Source organism: Dermacentor variabilis, chromosome 5, assembly GCF_050947875.1.
Source record: "Dermacentor variabilis isolate Ectoservices chromosome 5, ASM5094787v1, whole genome shotgun sequence".
Taxonomy (NCBI): domain Eukaryota; kingdom Metazoa; phylum Arthropoda; class Arachnida; order Ixodida; family Ixodidae; genus Dermacentor; species Dermacentor variabilis.
The window spans coordinates 37,626,296-37,640,530 of record NC_134572.1 but is presented as its reverse complement, the minus strand read 5'-3'; positions in this window follow the sequence as shown (position 1 = coordinate 37,640,530).

Here is a 14,235-nt window from a genome sequence, read left to right as displayed (position 1 = left end):
AGAAAGGTGCTGCTATTTTGCCGAAGGTCAGAAAAGAATGCAAAATTGAGCCTTATTATCCCACCGTAACCATTTTTATTAAGCAGGACCGACCACTCAATGATATCCAAGATATTTTTTCAACTTCAAGTCGATTCTATAAAAGGAGTCTTGAAGTCATAGTGTGGGCTTGCGCTTGTGCGAAACAGTATCGCGTATTGTAGAATGTGCTCGACAAGAAGGGGGGGGGGGGGGGGATTAGGGGTGCACCAGCTATTACGCTGGAATATACTATGAGAAATGAACCATATTGAACTTTGAAATCCTTTTACTACGAATATGTTAGTGCGACTAGAAGTGCTTTAAAACGTCATATACTTGTTTCGTGGCGTCCTGGGTAAAACAGACTACTGGCTGTGTTTACATTTGGAATAAATGTTGGGTAGTCTACGGTTGCCTTGCGTGTGAATATTGAATAGTGTGTTTATTATTGCGCCAATGAAAAATGATAGACGCTCATTTCGTGCTCAGTCTTAGGTGTTATATGAAACGCTTGCAAAGTATCTTCTGCCGCCAGAGAGAACAAAAGGTAGCAGAAATTTTTTTGCATAATAAGGCCATGTGATAGGTAGCGCGTAGCAGGAAACCTATGCGAACTTGCAAAACCAAAACCCCATTTCCCTCGAAGCTATTTCTTTCGTGCAGTTTGCAATAACAATTTCGATTCCGTGTGATTAAAACGCTTTCAATAAAACGTTGCTCATGTATGACTGGCCCGTTTGACACATTGCCTGCATAGAACGTTCCAACACTTGTAAAAACAGTAACTGCCGCACACAAATTTTACTTCGCCAGAACATACGCCATAACATTCACCTCCCCCTCCGCCTCGTTTGTTTCTCGCCAAATTTATTTTGATTTCGTTCATAGTTATTCGAGTGCAGCGGCGTAAATCCTGCTATATTCGTAAAACACACGTTACTGCTCCGAATTGATTACCTACGTAATGTAGTGGTAAGGTCGGGACTACAGCTCCCAAACTTTGAACTTCATCTGGATATTATGCATCATTTGCGCCTAACTTCAAACAAAAACAAGATATATTTTGTTTAGCTCCACGATTACATCAGAGTTCACCGAGTACAATTCGCAGGCAATTTCGACATTATTTTTCCCATAGTTGTGCTAAGTTTGATCTCGGTGGCAGTTTTAGTTACGCCACGGTAGCAGAATAAGCTTCGAGCTTCTCGTGAAATGCATATTACGTTTCATGCGTAATAGACTGCGGAGCCAGTAATTACTCCCCAAACTTTCAAGTACACCTACATACTGCCAATAGCGTCGCCCTTATTATCACCAAACTTAAACAACGTGCCTCGCTCAATGCACCAAGAACACCGAGGAATTAAACCAAACTATGATCGCCGTGTAACGCGTGAAATTTGTCGAAAGAACATGGTTCAGAAATTATTTGCAACACCTTTATATAACCTAGAAACATGAAATTTTGCCCAAACTACATTCCTCCCAGTTTCATCGTATTTGAAATTGTTTTTTTTTAAATTTGTTTGACGGCATTGAGAAACATTGTGAAGAGCTGTTGTGGGACCCTCTCGAACGCATGAATACGCAATCTTAGAAAAGATTGATTAACTGACAGCGATGAATTATGTATCATTCGCTACTCGCTACATTTTTCCTCCTTCAAATCTGTGCAACTTGTCTCTCGTAGGTATCAGCGAAGGCCCGGAAAACCAGTTACATGTCTCGCATAACATATAAAGCTTGGGAGACCGAGTATTCGGTAATTGTTCTTGAAGTACATAATAAACCTACACAATTCAAAATTTAGGCATGCGTCATTTCCCTTACTTCATCTAAACATGCAAACTCGGCCGCTTTTTCTCGTCCCGAAGAAGCAGGAAGTTTCGTAGGCATTTCATACAACGCCCCTAAACGGGTCGGTAACGAGGGTTTAACAAGGTTTATTTCACCAATCCAGAACACACACAAGTCATAATTTTCCTGTATATCGCCGATAAGATTTCTTATATTTATTTAGAATATAAAATTAGCGAGTCACCTTTCTTCCAGAACACCATGGAAACAAGTACATGAAAACCGTGAAAACGCTTTTATATACGCTAAAGCAGCTTCATTGTAAAATTGAAGTGTGCAGGCGAACTATATGAGCTTTAGAAACACTAAATAATAATTTGTTTCGGACGTTGAGCAAATCCTGTATATTCTTTTGCCGGTGTTGAGGCAAAGCTTAACTTGGGGCACCAGAACTCAATGTGCAAGGGGTTGATGGTGCGCTGTCGGTGACGTAGGCTCCATAAATGGGGTGAAATTCAAAAGCGTTGAGTGTACCATGCATTAAGTGCAAGTTAATGAACCCTAGGTTGCCAAAATTATTCCGCTGTACTCCATTACTTCGTGCCTTATTATGATATTGTCTTTTGGCATGCAAAAGCGCAAGGTTTATTTTTTATTTATAGTAAATTATGAAATTTCATAGGTAAATCTAGCCTTTCTTTAAATATACCTGCTCAAGCGTTCTCGGGTGCTAAAGCGCACTTATTTAATCTCTTACGAAGTTTACCTAAACTCCCGAAACACTGAAACTTGCCACATAGTCGAAAGTACCAAGTCAGTTCCTGGTCCGCCGTGCCCACGGCGGACCAGGAACTGCCATGACATTGACGGGAGCCTTGTTCTTCGTTGTGCAGGGCTTTCTTTGATTCGCCGTGGTATCAACTTCTGTTTATGAACATCTCAGCGAACATCCTTTCTGCGATGTGCGCATATGCACCATCGGCGGTGATATCGCGCCTCAAATCTCATCGTCATCTCCAGACGCAACCCTGCTCCTAGCGGCCCCTCTTGAGCGCAGCGCTGTGACGTCATCGGTGGTCACCCGTATAGAAGAAGCGCCGCAGGAATTTTCCTTCTGTGGGCACGGCGGACCATGAACTGCCATGACGTTGACGGGAGCCTTGTTCTTCGTTGTGCAGGTTGGTTCCGATGCAAGCTCCTTGCGTAGTGATTATCGTGGTGCTATGATCCTGCCGTGCCCACGGCGATGCATTGATATGGCTTATAAATGTCTCGTTGTGTGTAAACTGCTACTTTGCGGTGATGTTGAAGTAAATCCCGGCCCTACACAGACCGAGATGCTTAAGCAGTTATTAGAGGGGCAGGATACTCTTCGTAACGATATACAAGAACTGAAAACGCATTTATTGAAAACTGAGAAACTGGTTTTGGAACTTTACAGCACGCTTAACAAAATGCAGACGCAAATCATGCAAACTATTGATACCCCAGTAACAAACACCCATAGTTTGAAGTCTATTGAGCACTTGATCAGCTTCCAGGCTAAAAAGCTTACAGATCTTGAGGATCGAAGCCGACGATCAAATCTGATAATTCATGGGATACCTGAAATTCCAAACGAGACAGAAAATGCACTCAAGGATAAAGTTGTTAAGGATGTATTTAAAGAAAAACTTAATGTACAGTCTGATTCTGTCGGTCGGACTCACAGATTAGGAAAGCAAGGTGACAAGCGACCGGTAATGCTGTATCTTCAGAATATTAATGAAAAGAAAGAAATACTGCAAAATGCAAAAGAAAACTGAAGGGAACTAGTATTTTCATCTAGAACGACTACTCGCCATCTAACTTAAAGAAGTGCAAGCTTCTGTGGGAAAGTGCAAGAAACGATAAACTTCAAGGAAGGAAGGTGTCACTTATACACGACAAGCTCAAAGCAGACAGGCATGTTTTCTTTTGGGACGAATCGCAGAACAAACGGGTACAGGTTGCAGATAGTCGCTCTCGGCAAACGCAGTCGTGAAACAATGAATCCTCAAGGAATAAGCAAGTGCGATTATTAAATATTAATGCTAGAAGTATTGTAAATAAAGCAGATTCCTTAGAAATACTGTTACTTCAACACGACTCTCACATTACTGTTATTACCGAAACATGGCTTCGCGAAGATATTAACGACCAAGACATCTTTCCTCCCTGCTATAGTGTTTATCGCGTGGATAGGTCTTCTAGGGGAGGAGGTGTGGCGGTCCTAATTAAAGATCCGATAGAGGCTGTCGTTCTGGACATAAGACCTACGTTGGAATGTATATGCATAAAGGTATCTCTTGGGGGTTACACCCTCGTTATATTCGCAATCTACGGACCTCCTGACTCCCCTCCTGAATTTTTGCATGAATTACGGTTTCGTATGAATAACTATTTACACCGTAAGATTATCCTATTAGGCGATTTTAATTTGCCCGGTGTAGACTGGATACGCCTTCAGCCTGGTCCACATCACAGTCAGAATATTAATGTACTCTTTGATATCATGTTAACACATGATCTCAGACAAGTTGTTCTGGAACCAACACGTGTGCAAGGGTCTTCATCTTCAGTTTTGGACCTTGTTTTCTTAGCTCGGAAATTCGATGAATTCACGGCGGTGATCGAGCAAGGGCTAACCGACCACTGTCTTGTTTGTGTTGGCTTACAGCTTGTTTCCTGTGCTAAAACTAAAAAATCATCTGTCCATTTTGTCAAAGATTACTCTCGCGGGAACGACGCATGCGCGATTGATTACTTGGAAAATTGTCTAACTGATTTTGACGAAAATAATGTTAACTTACTTTGGACCTGCTTTAAGGACATGTGTCATTTTTGCCTTGATAAATTCATACCAAATAAGAAAAAACAAGTTCACAAGAAAACACCATGGATCAATCCCAACATCATTCATATGAAACGTAAAATTAGGAGATTAAAGAAGGCCCGTACGCAGCCAAACTTAATTTCTGAACTACAAGACAAGCTTGCACTTGCCGTGCGTAAATCAAAGGATTATTATTTTAACTCATCTCTGCCTAATTTTATTACAAGCGATCCAAGTAAATTTTGGAATTACATTGCCGAGAAGAAGAAACCAATATCCCAAATGACAAAAAATGGACAGATGGTTACGGAGAACGTTGAACTTGCTCATCACTTTAATATGTTTTTTCACAGTATCTTCTCAACTCCCAGTAATTGTTCACGTAACTGCCCAGCGTACCAACCTTTTGATGTGAATTTTATATCGTGTGCTGGTGGTCGTATCGTATGCTGGTCTATGGTGCTGAACCTAAAACCGAAATATTAAAGTGGGCCTGATAATATCCCTAATTTGTTTCGCCGTAGATATGCTGTAACCTTATCAAAGTTTCTTGTTATAATATTCCGTGCTTCATTATTGTTGTCCGAGTTATCGAATGACTGGAGAACAGCCCGATTAGCACCAATTAACAAAAAGGGAGATCGTCTACTTGTAGATCATTACCGTCCTATTTCTTAAACATCATCATGCTGCAAACTCATCGAACATATCATAGCAAAAAGCATAGCCGCATATCTAGAAAAGCATTCAATTTTAACTAATTTCCAGCACAGGTTCAGAAGAGGGTATTCGACTGTCACACAGCTGGTTACTGTAGTTCATTCGTTTGCATCAACCCTTGACGAGAACGGACAAACAGACATAATTTTCCTTGACTTCCGTAAGGCATTCAATACGGTCCCTCATGATAAATTAATTCTAAAACTTCAAAATGCAGGAATCCCTCAGATGTTTATCTCTTGGATTTCTGCTTATTTGTCTAACCGGAAAGAATTCGTTGAGATAAATGGCGAAAAATCTGGCTGCCTTCCGGTCACATCGAGTGTTCCCCAGGGCAGTGTGCTCGGTCCTCTTCTTTTTGATCTATATATTAATGATATTGTTAACACGGTTGAAGGTGGTGTACAGATTCGATTATTGGCCGATGACTGTGTGCTTTTTAAAGATATTGTTTCTCTCCATGATCAAACCAGTTTATGTTGTAGTTTAAATAATATTCTTGCATGGTGCGGGTGCTGGGGAATGACACTAAACACAGATAAAAGCGTACTACTGCGAATGACACATAAGAAATCACCCCTGCTTTATACATATAAGTTAGGTCCATCACCTCTTCGTGAAGTCACTAGCTATAAATACCTAGGAGTGACCCTTAATAATTCACTATCATGGAATGATCACATAACTAACACTTGCGCTTAAGCCTTCAGAAAACTATGCCTGCTGAGACACAAACTTAGGAAAGCCCCACGTAACGTTAAAATGCTATGCTACATCTCCCTAATTAGACATAAGCTCGAACATGCTTGCATAGTTTGGTATCCATACACAAAAACTAATATCAATAGTCTTGAGAGAATTCAGAGAAAAGTGGTCACATTTATATTTAACAAATTTTCCAGATGTGATTCTCTAACCGAACTTATGAAAATTAACAACCTTGAAACACTCGAACTTAGAAGAAAAAAACAGAGACTTGAATTCCTTGAACTACTTCACTCTAACAATTTATCCCTTGACCCATCTGAACATTTATCGCAGTTATCGACCAGAACTACACGCCACCGCAGACATGATGCATTAACCCCTTACTTTGCAAGAACAAACACATATAAGTTTTCTTTTTTTCCTCGAACTGTAACCGAATGGAATTGTATAAATTAAATCTACTTCCTATTCTTGTTTTTCATTGTTCTGCTTGTTTTGTCAATCTGATTTTCTTTGTATGTACCATATGTCGCCCTCCCTGCTTGGACCACGTGTCCGCAGTATTCAATAAATAAAAAAAAAATATGTTGGAGCTTATTGTGTAGGCAAACTTTAAACCGTAGCCAACTGCAAAAAGAGAAGGCAATGTTTCCGAAAGCTTTCTTACCTAAATCGCTCGAAATTATATTACAGCCACTGAAGGCATTGTTTTTCAGTGCCTAGGATAAACTGGATTTAGCATCAGGTTTACGTTAAGTGTAAATGGTGGATATTCCAGGCCTAATGTATTGTCAAAGTTTAAAGTTTCTGGGTCCATTGTTACCTTTGTAGATATATGTTTAATGCTAGTTTTTTTTTTCTATTCACATGCGTCGTATGAGTTGCGCCGAAGGTTGTCCTCAGGGAAGTGAAGGAGACACCCTAATTATATTTTGCAAAACTAGGACGCATGTTGTGAGCAATTCGTAGGTAGTACTCACGGAAAAGGGGTCAATTGTGGCTTTGGCAGCATTCAAGTTCTCCAAAGCATTTCAACTGGGTTTTAAAAGCCTTTTACGTTTTCTGTGCTGTCCGAATGTAAGCACAGAATGAACAACGCGCGCGTAAGTTCATTCTGTGTAACGTCGTCGTTTCGAAATGCGCTGCCACATTCCACTACCTTTACAAGCTAAACGTGGCGATTCAGACTCAGATTACGCTGCTGGCTGTCCTTTGATTGGCATTTGGTACCGAGCACGTTGCCGCACACCACCACCACCGCACGAACACGGTCATGCAGAGTCAAGTTAGCTATAAAAACGTGGTGCGTGCAACACTCACGGTCGGCGTCGTGCCTCCTGATGAATGTAAAGTTGGCAAAAATTGTAGGGACGGGGGGACATGTTGTCTTATTTGTATGCAAAGTTGAATGTACGTACGTGAATTGCGCTCTTGGCAATAATATCATTTTTCCTGTGCATGCTTGAAGGTGTTATTGAACACTTTTTTCCGCAATTTCCTGGGAGGACTGCACGTGATAACAAATCCAAATTTTGCGAAATATATCTGTCAAATAAAAGTTATGCCGTCGGTATAAAGCTCTGGGTAAAACGTTTTACTTACTAATAATTACAGATATTCGTCCTCCCCCCTCCTCCCCATAAAGGTTCGGGTAAAACGTTTTACTTGCTAATAATTACCGATATTCGTCCTCCCCCTCCCCCCTCCTTATTTACAGGCGTTCAAGAAAAGGAGTGCTACTAGGTGCCAACAATTTCATATTTAATAATAATAGACAGCAGCGAGGGGAGAGGGGCCACATTATGTCTGGCGTGAGAACCGTGAGTGCGTGAGAACCTTAAAAAATGGCAGTGGCTTAGCTCGGCTATGCCAGGATATACGTAGCGAAAGCTAAGGCACAGCATGGTTAGCCTTGGTTAAGCTTGATTGCAAGTGCAGGTTAGTCTGGTTGTCTAGCTATGTTGCGGCGTTTAGCTAGCCGTTCGGCGCGCTGTTAGTGTGTTTCCTGGGCGATTCGTTTCCGCTTCATCTCCTTCCGATGTCGATTCCAGGCCTCCTCATGCTTATCAGAATTGTCGCCGTCAATACTGCCGCCACAACTGTGGTTACGGCGCACGCGAGCTCTCCTTTTCAATCCTCCGACATGTTATCAGACATGTGACGCAGCTGGCGAAGCGAGCGGAGGCGAGCGCAACGATGAGAAACGCAGTATGACGTCATACCAAACGGCGGCTGCGGAAAGGCGCGGTGCTGCGCGGCGGCGGAACACCTGTGGCTCGGTGCTACTGGCGGCACATGTGCAGTAGTGACTAGGCAGCGAGAGAGAAAGAGAGAAATATCCGCGGCGGGGCACGCGTTATGACGTCTTGTGCCTCCTCGGAGCACCACCACGGCGTAATCGCAAGTTCGCAGTCAGTAAAGCTTTCGCTTTAATATGGTGTAATGTACCAAAGTCTCACCTCACCTTTAACACAGTGCACAGTACTCTTGTAAAGGATGCACAGCCATAGATAAAGACATAATGTGACAAAGTTTCTGTACGGCTCACTTTTGGGAAAATAAGCAGGTTCGCATAGACTAAGCAGGGCTCGCGCGAAGCAATGGTGTTTGGAAAGCGGCTTCACCGTTATGTCTGGCGTGTGTGAAAATTATAATTTGGTGTAACGTACTAAAGTCTCACCTCAGCTTAACCACAGTACAAAGTACACTTGTAAAGGATCCACTGCCGTAGATAGAGACCTAATGTGGCAAAGTCGCCGTACGGCTCACTTTTGGGAAAATAAGCGGGTTCGTTTAGACTAAGAGGGCTCCGCGAAACAATGGTGTCTGGAAAGCGGCTACACCGGTGCCCTCAAGAAATGTGAATTAGTCGCTGAGTGAATAAAAATCAATGGTATTGTCGTAATTAGCGCTAACGAAATCGGTAGTCGTTTTTGTACAAGCAGAATATTGAAAAGGAGTTGAAGGATAATAATCGGGACTTTCTTCAAGTCTTTGGGCCCGAAGCCATCCGGGCCAGCAGATGAGCCCATCGAAGGGAAGGCGCGTTTGATTTCTTGCGTTGTTATGGGTGTCATCGGGTTTTTGTCTTCTTGGGGGACATATGTGCCGGCAGAACAGGTTGTCTCCGGCTCTCTCTCCATGAGCTGTCGCCATTCCTCCAGAAACTGTTCACTGTCAGGGATCTTGCAAGTAAACACTCCGTCGAGGATCTCTTTTGCTGCACGAGACTGGTCCTTCTTGAATAATTCTTGTGTTTTTGCATAGTCGGCACGTCGTCGCTTTCTGTTGCTTCGCGGTGTCGGGGGTAATGTTTGTGGCCCACGGATACCAGTCCGCCTGTTTTCTTTGTAGAAGTTTTCTCGTAAGTAATTATTTAGTTGCATGCTTATGTTTTGCCCGTCTAGGACAAGTTTCCCTAATTCCCAGAGCTTGTGAGCGTTGAAGCTTCTAGGACAAGCTCTAGTTACAATGTTGCGGATTTCATCTAGACAGGCCTCATGGGGTGTGGCACGCCCAGAGTGCCTGTCGCAAGCCTCGTTGCTGTCGGAAGAAACAGCATAAGAAACAGCTGCTTCACATGTCTCCTGTTGGGGAGTTTGATTTATTACCTCTTTGACTATTTGTTTATAATTATTAGATTATATTAGATATATTAGATTATATTAGAATAAATATTAGATTTGTCGACTCTCTCACTCTTACTACATTTCGCGAAAATATTGGTCATGCGGCTATTCAATATCTGCGAGACGTGTGCAAGTGTTTAATATCGTTGCTCGTTTCACACCACCCCGCGCTCTCACTCCCAGAGCCAGAGGAGGACTTCATCTGGCGTGAAGGCTGAATCTCTACCGTAACAAAGATTCCGCCAGCCATGAAGCACATTCAATCACAGCCTCGGAGGCAGCATTCCGTAAGGAACATACTAATAAGACGCTATTCACTAGTATAATTAGTACAACGCACTTATTTGACCAGAAAAGAGAACGAGCGTTTCATTGCACCATCGACTGCTCTATTTCCGGCGATGCCAACCTGGCCTGTTGGTCAGATAAACGTCAGCTAAATGTCAACGCTAAGGGAAACAAGCTAGGCGTAATTGTGAGTCAAATACGATACGAATAAGATACGAAATGCCTGAATAGTAAACATGTCACAGAGACAGAAAGGGACAGAGACATATAATCTTAAATCATTTGACTCCAATGTAATGCGCCCGCAGCCCACAGATGGCGGTACGCCGACCTGGTTCTCTTTAGCGGTGACACTTAGTTCACCGTTTCCTTTTATTTTAGCTGGAGAAACAGTATTCGTTCTCAGTTTTGGGCTGTATTTGTCACGATGTATTTTTTTGTCTTTCAAAAGTAGATTACTCTCGATTGACCTTGTAGTGAATGCGAACTTTTGACGAAAGCAGATATCGCTCGAAAGTACTTGTTTGCCTCACGCTATATTCAGGATATAGGCTGCTCGCTGCTTTTTGCATTGCATTTCACCTGACGTAAATGCTTAACAATTTCCGCATGTTCTGAGACGTCCGATGCTCTCAAAAAATGATAATTCTCCCATAGAAAATCTTCATTGTAGTACTCCTTCACGAAAGTACTACTTGTAGCGGAGAAACATTGTGAAATTAATCCGTACTTCCTATTTACAAAACGTGAATCGTAGTAATTGCGTCACATCAGTGACCTGAGCGGATGAACGTGCCGTTCTTTGATATGAAATTATAAACACGCGCTTTAGAGCCTGCATTATTACAAAAGGGGCCGTTGAACCCCGGAAATTTACGACAGTATAAACATACTTGGTACATAGTAAGCTATCATACTAGAGATCATTTAAGTGAACAAATTTTGGTGTTGATGCATACGTTGCTCCATAGACAATGTTCAAATATCCTTTCCCATTGAATGACTCCAATGTAATGCGCCCGCAGCCCACAGATGGCGGTAGTGGTCGATGTCCCAAATTCCGGGACAAACTTTGTGTTTCGTTTTTCGATGAAACTGCACTCCGTTGAGCGCGTTTATGCCTTACGTGCTATGAACAAAATTTGCAGTGAAACAACGGCCGTTTTATTGCTGTACTTTCTACAACATAGCCGTTCGTCGTTTATAATGATGATTGCCTGCGCAGTCCACAGTGATTATGTGCACGTTCGAGCTATAAATTGTCTTCTACTATCGTTAGTAAAATGCGCATTACTATGCGTGAAATATTTTTACCAAGTACGACAGTGCGGCAACATTAAAAATGAAAGAAACGGCAATGGATCGCTCCAGCTCACCGACGCTCGTAATACACGCAACGCATTCACACAGCAACTAGACACATCTTTTTTTTAAAGCTCGATAGCCTAACCTTAAGCAAGTACTCCATTAATCTAATATCTACATTCTTTTATTTGCTACAAGTGCTGTCCGCACAACGCGTGAACAGATGTTTCCCCTTCTTGGTACTTTTTTTGTACGATGGCACACTTTGCTTCGTAGGCATATTGCGTCATCCTGTAAAAACCTAAGTTCATCCGCTGGTCCTCTCTCCCTGCTCGGTCGTGATGGAAGTGGACGACCCCGCACGTCTGCCGGCGACGGCGGCGTCAGCGGCGGCCGCCTCCTGGAAGCGGATCGGTCAGCAGAGCGACACCGACAGCGAGGACACCCATGTCTACTCTTTCAGCAGTGAGGACACTTCCGATGACGACTTCCAGCTTGTGCAGAGCCGCAGAGCGAAGAGAAGGAACACCAGGACGTCCTCATCGTCAAGCCCGCAAACAGTGAGACAGACGCAGAAGCCGGACGCCAATGCCATCATATTTGTGCCCCTGCTTCCCACCTTCAACATGAAGTTACTTAACAGGTAATCTGTGTCGATGTCACTGGAAGCCCTGGCGCCAAATGAAATATCGGACATTCGAGTGAACACCCGAAAAAATATACTGGTGATTGATGTCCAGCATGCGGCTGCTTTGACCCCTCTACGCAGCGTAACGGGCCTCGACGGCATTCAGGTGCGCTCTTACATCCCTCTGAGATCTGACGTAGTCGCCATCCTTAATAACGATTTGCCGATTCTTATCAAGCCAGCCAATGATGAGGTCATCGTTGATGTTAAGCGGCTAGGCAGTTCATGCTGCGTGAAAATAGCAGTCAAGGGTAAATATATACCCTCGCACGTTAAAGTGGGACGCTTCTGACATGCAGTGCGGCCTTTCATTGCAAAACCTCTTCAGTGCCGCAAATGCATGAAACTAGGACACGTGAGCAGCGTCTGCGAAAATCAGGCAGCATGCCCCCGCTGCGGAGAGCCCCACGCTGCAGATAAATGTGGCGCGACTGTAATGAAGTGTTCAAACTGCGGAGGATCACATGAAGCTTCATCGAAGAAATGCCCACATATTAAGAAGGAAGAGATGGCGAGAGATCATTCATCTCATCGCGAAGCCGCCGATAAAATCAGGAAGCGATGTTCACGTCGCCGGCCCTCCTCAAGGAAGGCGCATGCCACTTCCCACAACACCACCTCATCCTCCACCGCCCAGGCCAGAAAACGTGGAAAGGACCGCGAAGAGCAAGTCCACTGAGAAGACCACATCTGCCGAATCTTGGCCGGTTCTACCGAAACGACAACGTTCATCAGCAGAATCACAGCAAACGTTCGCTGGACAACCCCCAACGTCTACTGTCAGCGATTTGTGCCACCAAGACAGGCAGGTGGCTGATATGCTGCAATCGCTAATTAATACAACGCGCATTATACTGAACAAGCTGCAAACACCAGCAGCTCGAAGCGCTCTGCAAAACTGGATGCACTAAATCCAGTGCTTGCTGGCATCGTTTAAGCATCATGGCTCGACCAATAGTCCCCTTCCGCACTGAACTGAACAGTGCATCGATCTTTCAGTGGAATGCCAGGGGTCTAAGGACCCGTATATCAGACTTTCGCCAAATGATCTTTAGAAATCGCTTCCCCATACTGGTCATTTGCGAACCAAATACGTCAACTCCACTCAGACTGTCCGGTTATGAATCTTTTCTCTCGTCCACATGTGGTGCGAGCACGAAAGTGATCATCTACATCCGCACGGACTAAACATTTCGCTAACGCGGTAGAGCCTCATGACGACAACCAATATGTCTGCCTAAATGTCCAAAGGAAGAATGTGTCATTTACACTAATTGGAGCCTACATATCCCCAGCGGGTCACTTTGACGGCGAACGACTTAAGAAAATATTACTAATGAACAATGGCCCCTGGGTTATCACAGGTGACTTCAAAGCGTATCACCAGCTATGGGGAAGCACTAAAATTGACTCCAAAGGCAGGAGTCTTGCTTCCTTTGCTGCCGACCATGATTTGTGCTGTGTGAATGACGGCAGCCCTACATTTCTGCGAGGCACGACCTATAGTAGCTGCTTGGACATAACTGTGGTGTCACGGCGCTTTGCCTCGAGCTTCCAATGGTTTACGGACATAGAAATACATGGAAGTGAGCATATTTCAACATACATAAAGATTAGAGGAGTTGAGCAACGCTCGTCTGCTGTCTTGCGTGCAGTTGATTGGTCAAAGTTTAAGAAGGATATGGATGACACATGTCGGGAAGGCCTTTCACACACTATCGAAGAAGCAATCGCAGACACATTGCAAACATCCATCTGCTCCCTTACAAGGTGAGCAAGGCGAACAGACTAGCACATGGAACTGGAGAGGCTGCGTGCGGCACGCCGACAGGCAGAGAGGAGGTATCGACGCACGAAGTCCGTCTTGGATCTGAGGGCTTCACGACGCATACAAAAGAAAGTCCAGCGTCGCATGGATAAATTGGAAGATAAGCGATGAAAAAGTTTCTGTCAGTCCCTTGATCCCAGCAAATCACTCTCGCACATATGCAGAACGGTTAGGGGTCTTCGCTCATCTCCGCATCACAGGAAGCTCTTCGCCGCTCTGGCCCTCTACCAACTCCGCTCGGAACTTCAAGTGGCTGAAGAGTACTGTGCACGGGTTGCTGGGTCCGTGGCCATCATTACTGGCGCAGCATTGAATGACATCCCTCACACACGTGTACCAGAAATGAATGTGCTATTTTCACTCGAAGAGTTCGGTGCTGCGTGGGCGACCTGCAGGC